Raw genomic sequence first — 12,647 nt, 5'->3', positions numbered from 1 at the left:
CATTTTCCTAAATTCGTATACGTAAACGGAGACAAAACGGACGACTGTGAATTCACCTGAAAGGATAGTCGTGGTGAAATACATTTTGTTCCCGAAATTCCAAAACATTAAGGAATGAAGGCTGACATTTTCGACCGATTGCTACCAAGGTGTGTGGTCTACAGTATTGGTCAGGTAGAAGCGATTTTAAAGTTCATTGAGGAGAACCAACTTGCTAGAGAGAATGATTTTCAATTAAGCTGAGGAGCTACAAATGGAAAAGGTTTGGAAGCGACAAAAAAAAAGGTTTTCTTCAACAACTGCTCCATATTGCAGAGTTCTAAGACGTTGAAAACTTTTTGCTGTTTTTTTTTGCTCCCTTGTAGGCGGCTTCTGGGATTGTTGAGGTGGTGGTAGTTTTGTTCCTACAATTCCATCACTTCTAAAACTTCAGGAATTTGAAGGTTTTTTCGGATTTTATTTGGTTCCTTTTTGAAGACTTTTGGGATTATTTCATCAATCCACATGGCCAAAATATTCTCGGTTCTACAACTTTAAGATTTTGATGGATTTTACTTTCGTGTTCGTTTCTGGAATCTTGAGATTATTGAAGTGGTAGCTGGTTGGTTCCTACACAGCAGCTGATTCAAATGATGCTTGTAGTGTGCTGGCACTGACCAGAACGAGTTGAAAATCTTACCTATTGCAGGTAACTTTGTTTTTGGATATGTCGCAGGTACAAACACTGCCACAGCTGTAGCTATGAAAAATACAGCTGTAGCAGACAACGTAGATTACCTGGAGACAAAGCTACCTGCAACAGGTAAGATCTTTAACTCTTTTTTGTCAATGTGTCATTCAGTATGGTGTAAGGGGTTTTGACTAATATGCGTGTGGTCTCCAGCTCTAATTCAACTTCACTTTTATTTAATACCAAAGTTCCCACCTTTCACTGCTACTGTACCGTTATTGACGTAATTACATTGTTATATGTATACAGAATTACTGTACTATAATAATCAATTAGGAAAAGAAGACGGTGCGCCAAAAACAAAAGAGATTTCAATTCAATTAAACGGAAGAAAATTTGTCAAAGTCCACATAAATGAATATCCGAGGCAATTTGCTGCGGAAACACGAACCATTGACAACAAAACAAGATATAAAATTAACCGGATTCGACGGCATTTCTTTGACCTCAAAGCAATAAATTAAATTCCTTTTCTATATACCAATATAAATCTAAAGAATTTTCCACATTTCCAACGTTTATTCATACCTTTCCAACATCGATGTCTTTGTTTATTGTTATAGATAATCCAGCATACCATTTATCATGCACATATCACAACCTACACATACGCTAATACCCTGAATTTGCTGCTCGGATATACTACAACAAAACCATGTTCAACATTCAACATTAATATTACAATTGGCGCAAACATTTTGTTGAATTGTTGTATTGTTGTGTTTATGATATTGGAATACCAGCCTAATTACGCTTTGCGTCAAGCTTTGTATAAAATACCTTCCAATTATTGAAAAGAATTTCCTTAAGAATTTTCGCAAAATTATTTAACTGAAGGAGCATTTTTAGCAAATCAATGTCGAGTCTGTTTCTGAAAATACCGGATAAAATACCTCAAAAATGTGTTGCCTTTGATTTTAGATATTTTATTTACAATTCAATGACAAAGAGCTAGCACGGCGTAATTTATTATCGAGCTTATATACATAGAAATGGCTGATCGTACTGTGTGAGGTATTTAAGTTGTCTGTGGTGTATTGTAATACTCCCTTATATTAAATCAGTGGAGTCCCCCTTCGGTTTCGCTCGAAATTACTATTAATTAATTTCATTTTAACATCAAACGACTATTTTCTGCATTACCTCAACATCTAAAGACTGTTTTCCACGTTACCTCAACATCTAAGACTGCATTCCATATCACGTTACCTTAACATCTTAGAGTGTATTTCATGTGATACTCCCTCAACATCTAGGACTGCATTTCATATCACGTACGAGAAAATCGTTGGATGCGGCTGGTTTTGGGTGTGACCAAATTGATTTACGCTTCAACGATAGAATCGTTTGGATGCGTTTAGACTGTGGCGACGCAATTATATTACATTGAGTAGTCATTGACTTCGCCTATATATACCAGGCATTCTGAGCAAATAAATCATTCACTATCCGGCTTCGGCCGAGATCATATCTATGAGTTTTCCTTGTAGTTAGTTGACTGTAGATAGATTATCATATATGGTCGAAATTTAGAGATGTGACCAAACGAAATTGCACTTCGTCAAAAACATTTGGTGCTACGATGTTTTCCTGACGAAAAGAAATTGCCCTTCGTCAAAATGATTCAGTGCTTCGAATTTTCCAGACTAAAAGAATTTAGCTGAGTTTTCACTTCCTGCGTGTTCAATGGTTCTTTTGCGTGAAGGCGTTCAAGTTTGGAGACTGATTAAAAGTGAAGACTAAAGTTTTTTGCTGCTGCTTGTCTGCTACGCTAAGGGATTCTTCAAAAGCGCTTTCGATGTTTATTTATCTAGAATATCATGAATACGCATTTTGAAAACTAGATTTGAAAAGAAAAAGAAAAATTGCCACGTCCGGGGATCGAAACCGGGCCATCTGTTCGATCCCCGGACGTGGCAATTTATCTTTTTCTTTTCAAATCTAGTTTTCAAAATGCGTATTCTAGCTAAATAAACATCGAAAGTATTTGCAGCTTCATTTGAAACATTCAGCTATGCTGATTCGATTGCTAATTTTGTCGAACGAAAATATTCTAGTAGTAGAAGTAGTAGTTTTATTGTCATTTTATATGAGTAAGGTACTTGACCTTTTAAGGTACATATAGTCGCGAGCAAACAAACGCGTTTACAACATAATTGCGGATAAAAAAGACTAGATGAATGCATTGAGTTAATTGAGAAAAAAGAAAAAGAAAGAACTGGAAGCATACACATTACAAACTTATGCACGGCAAGCCATTACAGTCGAGCAATTCATTCGGTTTAAGTGCCCAATTCCAGTTTTAGCTGGACCAGCTGAAACATGATATGTGAGATGATGCAGTGAATGATGACTTATTTTTTTATTTTTTTTAATAAAAAACGAAAACATTTACGTAGGAAGCGAGCGGTTGCATAAGCCCATATATTCCCTACAAGCACGTTTAAAGCCAGTTAACGAAAGTTTAGCCTTCATAGCAGCAGACAACGCCACACCACGAACGTAGAAAGAATCATTGACAATATTTCTGTTATTGAGTGGCAAAATCAGGTTTCGAAGCCTATTCGAAGAGCCGAAATTCAGATTTTGAAAGACGTAGTCGGGTTCCTTAGTGATGATCACCTTTTGCAGGAACGCGGAGGTGAGATAGTCCAAGTACACGAAAAGACTATTCCCAAGAAGCCTGTGTAGATGGGCAGCAACAGAGTCATAACGGCCGATCCCATAAGCGAAACGAATGCAAGCATTGAAACATCTCTCGAAGATACTCTTAGTCCCAGCAGAGAGTTCACCCAGAACCGGGCAGCAGTACGTCAGATGGGGTAACAAAAGAGCCTTAACAAGCAACTCCCTCGTCTTGGCGGGTAGAAATCGAGCACTCGGCTACATGTTTCTTAGGCCAGCAAACACCTTGGCTGAGATTTTCCTAGCATGACTTTCCCAGCCCATGCGACTGTCTAACGTCAGACCCAAGTTTTTCACGCTATCGACATACTGAACAGTAACTCCTTCGAACTCCAATTCCGGTATATCCCTCGCCCAGCGTCCCGAAGAGAACACAATCGCCTTCGTCTTAGAAGCATTTAGCTTAAGCCGGTTCTCCCTGGCCCAGAGTGATACTGCCGACAAATTCAACTTCAGCAGGTTAACATCAAACAAAACATTGTTCTCATTAATCACTTTGTAAAGCTGGAAGTCATCAGCAAACAGATGACTCTTACAGTAACTCAGTCGGGCCGGTAGGTCATAAATAAACAACGAAAAAAGAACAGGACCTAGCACAGATCCTTGAGGCAAACCACAGGTAAGCAATCATGATTGAAACCCGTTCACTAGACCATGCCACTTTGAAATGGAAATCTATTTTTTTTCCGGCGGATGTCTTTGTTCGTACCTAACATCATTGGAAAATCATTGTTGAACAATTTTTTCCAAAAAGTAATTTCCACGCATCGCACCAACAATTTTAGTTTTCCATACGAATTGAATGTTTACCAAAAATAACAGATCTTACAAACACACTTGACACATTGCGCAGAGCCGTATCTACATAAGAAGCCAATTAATTTGATGCAAATTGATTTGATTTTTTTATTTGTCCGTCGACACAATTTAAGTTTAATTATATCAATACGAGAACAATTAATTACTTACTAATGCACTATAACCGCATAAAAGAAGGCGGTGTAATTATTGAATCAATTGCACTTTGAGTTTGCAACTACTCTACGAGGAGACTTCAAAACTTATTAATACAACACAGCCCTAGCTTCCGCAATATATTTTTACAACAATGCAATGGTTCAAACAAAGGATCAGTAGGCTTAGTGAAATATGTATTGGTGTTGATATACATTAACTTGATCAACAAGTTTTCAACAAGTGTGTCTATCAACGCGGTTTAAAATTTTTATACGTTTTCGACAAAAAATGAACTCCGGTAGCGAAAAATCGATTTGGTTGATCGGGGAAGTTACCCCCAATCTTCCCAACGGCTCGGTGACTGTGCGAGACGTTTTGCGGGTGTATTATTTTTACCGTTCGGCGCTCCTGAAACAAAGAAACACGTGCCTCAACAGCTTGGCTAAAGATTTACAGAATCTTTATCTTCAAAAGGGAATACCTATCATGTCACCTAAAGATATTGCTCGGAAGATCAACAAAGCTGTTGTAGACCATGAGTCATATAAAAAAAGCATGTTCCGAGAAACGAATTCACAAAAAAACAAGGAAAAAAAATTTATTGACTTTCTGAACAGTCAATTCGATATTTTTCCGAAGCCAAATTACCACCACAATAAGAAAATGAAGCTACAATCAGAGCTTGAGAAATTGAAGGTAGAATTGGCTGAGACACAGCAATGTGATGTAAACACTAACGATGAGGAGATTGACGATATATCCATCGAACAAGAGCAGGTGCGAAACGATTTCGGAAATGACGACGACGTTGACTTCGAATCGACCCTTTCGAATTACCAACGAGGGAAATTATTGAGTGGATCAACCACCAAACAATCGAGTGTCATGCAAAAAATCATCGACAGTCCAGAAGTATCTTCAGTTCTGGATCGCACTCGTTATACTGCCCCGAAATTCACATTGCTCTGCGCTGCAATGGCCAGAGCGATTGGAGAAAATGTGGAAGACTGCACTCTGTCAGTCTCGACGTGCTACCGCCGCAGAAACATACACCGAGATCGAATTGTCAAAGTTTTCAAAGACGATTACATGTCTTCAACAAAGGCGAATTTGATTCTGCATTGGGATGGTAAAAAATTACCAGACACCACGAACGACAATTTGTCACTGCGTAAAAGCAAAGTCGAAAGTTGCAGTTGTCGTCAGTGGAATCGACAAGGAAAAAATCATCACGATTGCAAAAACCGAAGATGGAACCGGTTTTGTGATTGCTGACACAGTGCATGAGTACGTGACCGAATGGAAATTGTTGCAGTCGATTGTCGGTATTTGTACCGATACCACAGCATCAAACACTGGCATTCACAACGGATCGGTGGTTGTTTTTCAACGATTAGCCAGTCAGAACTTTCTTTATTTCGCATGTCGACATCATGTCGACGAACTAATCATCGGTGGAGTTTTTATTGGTTTGTTTGGCGAAAGCACCGGACCGAGTCCAGAAATGTTTGAGAATTTTAAAGCCGGTTGGCCATTGATCGATCAAACTTCATTTAAAGTAAGTGTACTGTCTGAACACTACATTGAAAATAATCGTTCGTTGCAGAGATGTTGTCTTTTCTATGTCAACTTTTAGCGACGTTTTAAATATTTGAAGTACCAGCTTTCTGATTAATTTTTTGTTTTTAATTTAACAGCCGTTCGATATGAGATCGTTTAAGACCAACACGTATATCAGTTCACTGAGAGACGGTATTATTACCTACGTGGAATCGGTGCTGGCAGATAAAATCAAAAAACACGAACTGAAAGGTGATCATCGGGAAATGCTCGAATTGTGTTTGATTGTGCTAGGCAAGCCGCTACATAATTATAAGTTTCACGTCCCACACGCATGCAGCAATGCACGATGGATGGCCAAAATTATTTATTCGCTGAAAATGTTCCTGTTTCGACATCAACTGAATCTCTCCAAATCCGAAGTCTTGAGCCTGAAAAATATATCCTTATTTATATGCCTGGTTTATGTTCAGCACTGGATGCAATGCTGTGTCGCAAGCAACGCTCCATTCAACGATTTGGTTTTTGTAAAACAATTGGACCAATACTCTGCTGTGAACAAACAAATTGCAAAGCTCGCAATGAACAAATTTCAGGAACATTTGTGGTATTTGGGTTCGGAATTGGTTGTCCTCTCGTTGTTTTCTGATAAAGTACCATATCCAGTAAAACAACGAATGTTTTCGAAAATGAAAAATTTAGATGATGGACAGTGGGCCAATCGAAACTGGCGTTTACTTGATTCAACTGGTATCGTGAAAAAGGACTTGGACGATTTCGTAGATGCCTCTTCTATGTCAGCCTTAAAATCATTACAGGTCGATATCCAGTTCATGTTTGAAAATGACGCCCAAGAATGGCAGTACCTGGATGCTTATCAAACTGCCAAACGCATTGTCGATTCATTTCATGTTGTAAATGATTGTGCTGAGCGTACCCTGAAGCTCATGACGGATTTCAATGATGGCCTGACTTCAAACGAAACGAAAATGCAACAGGTAATTCAGGTGGTGGAAGACAATCGTGAGAGAATTCCAAACACCAAAAAATCAGTTCTGGCGTCATATCGGAAATTGTGAATTGATTTTAAACCAAAATCAATTTTCATGGAATTTTTTTAAATTATTTTTTAATATTTCTTATCATCAACCTAAGATTGTTACGTTGACCTAGTCAAAAAATGAATAAAGATATAATTTTGTTAAACAACTTAATTAATTTGAATTTATTTAAAAAAAATAAAAAAATGTGATTTGCTTGCTGTTTAACACGGCTTTTTCCTTATATTAACGTCAGAAGAAAATATGGCAAAAAAAGAAAATTTTATTTACAAGGAAAATAAAGAACACTCGTGCGGTGTGCAACATAGATATTTTGGAAAAATTTCTGCAAAATAAATTCATAGATGTAATCAGCTATCAAAAAAAAGATCCGCAAGAAGAAAATAAATGTTGGACCAAAAAAATGAAACTGTCTACCGTTCACGGAAACCGATTGTAAACGATCAGACAAATAACTGCTCACCGTACGAATGGCATCTTCCGAAAAGAAGACGTTAGACCTCAACTTTTCTAGCAAGAGCACATGGGCCACTGAGTCGAAAGCTTTAGAGAAGTCCAGTAAAAGGAGAACAGTGGAGAGGTTCTTGCTCATGTTGACCCTAATATCATCAGTGACCTGCAACAGCGCTGAAGACGTACTAGCCAGCGCGAAAACCCGACTTGAACTTTAATGTGAGACCGTGGTCTTTCATGTGTTCCACCATTTGCTTCTTCAACACCCTTTCGAGCGCTTTCGACAGAGCTGATAGCATACTAATGGGCTTATAGTCATAAAGAGTGTGGTGACGCGAATTCTTATGCCGTGGAAGTACCTTTGCCAACTTCCAATGTTTTGGAAAGAAGGACTTCGTTATGATAACATTGAACAATCGCGTGATCACTGGCAATACTTGCTTCCAACCTATGAGCAAACACAGTCGTATGAGCCAATTGGCTTTATTCGAAACAGTCGCTGTCAGAAAACACTTTCTTTGTTGAAATTTTTTCAACAAATCGAACTTCTTCCAAGATGAAACAACCAGCCGAATTTTTGTTGTTATGGCTACCAGAGCAACTTCTCCGTGCAAAGTTATATGGAGAGTAATGTAATAATTTTCAAGTTTCACATAAACTTATCACAATCTCTTTAAATACCGCATGATATGGAACAATTTTAACTATTGTACAAATCGGAACTTTTCACTTATTCAGATCAAATTACCCACCTCAGCATACCAAAATAGTTCATCCACTGAACGAAGAGCAATTATTGTTTTTCTTGAGAACAATTTATTCAATTAAATCCCACACAAGTAAATTTCAACAAACATAATAATGATATGATACACGGACAGCGTATAACATTGCTCTAAATAATGAAAGGTTTGCAGTTTGCTTTAAGCGCGGACTAGTAATTAAAATGTGGCAAACACTTATCATTACGGTATGTTCAGTTGAATCAATCGATATAGCAAGCTGAATTTTGTGTGGCCATTTCAAATTCTGTTATTAAGTACCATTGAGGAACATATTTTGTTAAATTAATAGTAGATTACGTACTTGATCGGAAAGTTGTTGCTTTGATTAGTGGGATGTTTGTATCCGGAGCCGATTGAAGGCTGTGACACACAGGTCAGATTCCAAACAAGTATGTATTTTAACGTAAGCTCAACAGTAATGCTCAGATTACTATGCACGTAATGCACGGGTAAACAATAAAGTTTAGGTCAACGAACTTTGTGTTTCATTTGGTTGGATGCAAGCTATACAAAATCAAGCCAATGAATGCTCAGATTTATGGATCGGGTTCGGTCTGAACCTGATTTTCATAACGAGCCTTATTATGATTAGACGAATTTTTACTAGACAGGTATTTCGTACGGTAAAATGTGTCCACAACCAATGACACAATAGTGGGATAGACAGGCCTTCTATGTAAATATTTTGTTCAAGTAGTGAAGCAAAGGCAAATACGAAATCTTTAGTTGTGTGTGTGTGTGAGTACCTTAAATTTATGGTACTTACGCCTTTTCGTACTTATTTTGAAATGTAGGCGCGAGGGAAATTTTCATTTTTACTCTTTCTTCGAAATTGGTTTAAAGGATTTCCTTCTTGTTCAAATAAATATTTATCGAACTGAAATTTATACAGTGAACGACATCTCAAATGTCTCACTGTCAAATTTTTCTGAGAATTTTATTGTGTCATTGCAAATTCACAATGACATTCTCTGAAAAAAATGACAGTGAGACATTTGAGATGTCGTTCACTGTATTTCATGCAAAAAATCTCTCATTATCAAAGTCTGCAACAGTTTCACCAACTTGTCAAAATTAATTGGAATGTGTAAGTGTGTGTGTCTCAAATGTATATTATACTGAGTTTACTTTTGCTTCATGATTTCGTCTACGTAATTCCTGTCTATCCCACTGTTATGTCATTGTCCACAACATCAGTTTGTATAAGATGCATATTTCGTACGATTTTACGTAGAACTTTACACCAACACAATGTAGGCGATGACGTTTTTGGTAGTTGTCAGTTTAGTATTTTGAAAATCCAGTATCGCGACGCGAATGTAACGTTTTAGAATATTGGAATCGGTTGTGTCGTCAAAATTCGAATTTCTGCCGTTGACACAACGTGATATGGAACATAAGTGTCCAGTTCACACTCATGGACTGAACTGGCCATTTAGAGAGTGACGTATAGTGTCAAAATTGACAGAATTCTTTTATTCTAATGTCACTGTTACACTATACGTTGCCCATACGTCGTTAGTCACTCTATAAATGGCCAGTAAGTAAATATAGCGTCAGAGCCGCGCCATAGAGATATTGTGGTGCAGTTTTCTGAAAATATTTAACGAGCGTTTCGATGTGTCGTTTAGTCATGGTAATAAAAAAAAATTATAAATTGTTTCATGTCTACATCTTCCGCAATCACGCCGTGTTTGGATTCTATAAATTGTAAAGTTTTTCTTTAAAAAGATTGTATTTCATCGGTTGAAAACGTTTTCATGTTTAAGGTCTACCCCTTAAGATTAAAGAATTTTTGATATCACACAGTACGTTTCTTTCAATATGGCACACTAACAACAACCGTATAAAGTCATGTTATCACAATATTATTGAATGTACTTATCCAACTCCATATTAACAAAAATCTAATAAATTTTACGGAGCGAAAGCAGAAAAAAAAACATAAAAATTTTCCTTTTCTCTTCTGCACCATACAAGGTTAACAAGGACATTTATAGCTCTATTATAGTTATATATGAGTCCATTCAACGTGTTGAAACATGTGTTTCTGACAGAAATACAGTGGTGATTTAATATTAGTTTAGCACTCTTATGTGCGAGTTTTATTTCTATGAGCCACACATCGAGATGGAAACCGGAAAAAAATATAAAATAAACGAAATTACGTTTTGGTTTATGTTTTAGTCTTGAGTGAAAATGTTTTCGTTTTTATTTTTTCTCTTTCTCTTTCTCTCTCTCTTTCTCTATATTAAAGCATAAAGTAATACTTACCGTGTTATGCCACTACACTGATATTATACATACTTGAATGTTCTGCACAACCAGCATTTCGTAGCGTAGCGATAAGTACATTAAGCGTTTTACTTTTATGAACGATGCCACAAATCAAATAATAATTCGTCTTAAATTTAAGAAACGTCGAGATTATAATCTTAAATTTGATTCCGACAAATCTTAATGCACAGTGTAACGGCTCCACTGTAATATACCTTCCTGAATTAGTACGAATATAAGCACAATTCAGCCCATCAGTTCCGATTGAAGTAAACCGAATCAAAATAGAAAATACTGCACACAAATCATTAACGAAGTGAAACCGCATCGGCAACGTACCCTGTGGTAAATTTCGCAAATTATACATATCAAGGATCTCTCCAATCATTAATACTAAAGGGAAATGAATGTTGGCTGGAGTTGTGTTATTCATCAGCAGTATATACAATTTATAAATGAAATATATTTGCTCCACCAACACCTTTTCTCAACCTAAAAATTCCATTTATAATGTTACATGTTCCCGAGCACAGCCTATAGTCACACAATTTTGGTATTTCCCATTGGATTATGAACGTCTTTATGATGATGATGTAGCTTTACTTGGTGAAATTAAATTATCCTTCATTACCGTTGCCGTTTCTAGCTGGGGAAAATGACTAGTGCGGTTTGTGTAATACACATTATGACATTATAGATTATGTGTGTAGCGGAATAGTTAAACAACATTGACTATACGTATTATGTGATTGGTTTAGCAAATTAAATCGCATTTTGACGCCCTGCTAGGTTCAAATTCTCCTACGACGTGTCCTTTTTGCAAACAGCGAAAGCAACCAGATTTCACTTCTTCATGGACTTTTCTTATAGACCGAGAGCCTGTGTGCATACCGGGCTACTGTTTCAAAGGTATACCAAATATTGGATGAAAATTGATTTTTTTATTTCACGAAAAGTTGCGTACTGAATCGATTGGTTATGTACAAAAATATCCACTTTACGGTGACATAAAATAAAAGAGAACTATTTTGAAAGAGCATTCGTTTCGAAGGCATTTACTTTACTTGTGGAAAAAGACATTTTTAACAGTTTTGTATGCTGTATTGGACCCTGTAAGATGAAATATTGCAGAAAATCCAACGAGACAAGAAAACAAATTTAAGTTTCTTATTATATTGTAGCCCTGAAGACAGGGCTTACTTTAGAGAATTTTAATTCCGAAAATTCTGAAAAAATTTCGAAAAAGTTCCGAAAAATTCTGAAATAATTTTTCGGAATTTTTCAGAACTTTTTCGGAATTTTTTCAGAATTTTCGGAATTTTCAGAATTAAAATTCTCTAAAGTAAGCCCTGCCTGAAGATGACCGGTAACACGGTCGAATGCACGGCATCCAATAAATAATTCGAAATAATTCGAAATTGTTTTCATTTTGGTCGTGGGGAACCTTAAGCAATACAGAACCGTTGAAAATTACATCATCTCAACGGTAACACAATGAGACAAATTATTTCAAGCTTATACTGACATTTTTGCATTTGCTTTTAAAGAGCTTTCGAAAGCTTTAAGCTTGCTTTGTATTGTACTGAAACAATCAGCTTTTCCAATGGAATCTAAAAGACGATCAAAACTTTCCAAAACACTCCAAGCACACAAACAATACGATACGGTTTCTTTTGACTTAATTCACTACAGTTTAAGGCCAGGTCGGTTTCAAATTTCAATATAAATAAAGCTGAAAAACGCCATGTTGGCCGAAGTGGCCAATCAACACTATAATAATGTTGAAGTGGACTCAAAATGTCGGCTTTGGACAGGCTAATACTCCTACAAAGTTTCAACTTTTAACGCTGCTCCTTGCTCAAGTTATCGCTGAAACGTTTCTTGACCCTGCCTTACTTTTTGACACAAGTAAGTCGTTCGTTTCCCTAGAATTGACAGACAAATCGAACGAGCTATAGATCATCTTCAAGATAAGGGAACTATCAGACGTAACATCACTTAAGTTTCGTTAAATGTTTCGCTCATTCATTCATTTGTATGGGATTTTTTTTTAACGTGAATGACATTTCCTGACGTCAAACGGCCTTGAAGATGATCTATAACCCAATAATATCGGTAATGTCTTGTTACAAAAATTTA

The sequence above is a fragment of the Bradysia coprophila genome, unplaced genomic scaffold, assembly GCF_014529535.1.
Source record: "Bradysia coprophila strain Holo2 unplaced genomic scaffold, BU_Bcop_v1 contig_732, whole genome shotgun sequence".
Taxonomy (NCBI): Eukaryota; Metazoa; Arthropoda; class Insecta; order Diptera; family Sciaridae; genus Bradysia; species Bradysia coprophila.
The sequence above is the reverse complement of the archived record's forward strand: the minus strand, read 5'-3'. Positions refer to the sequence as shown.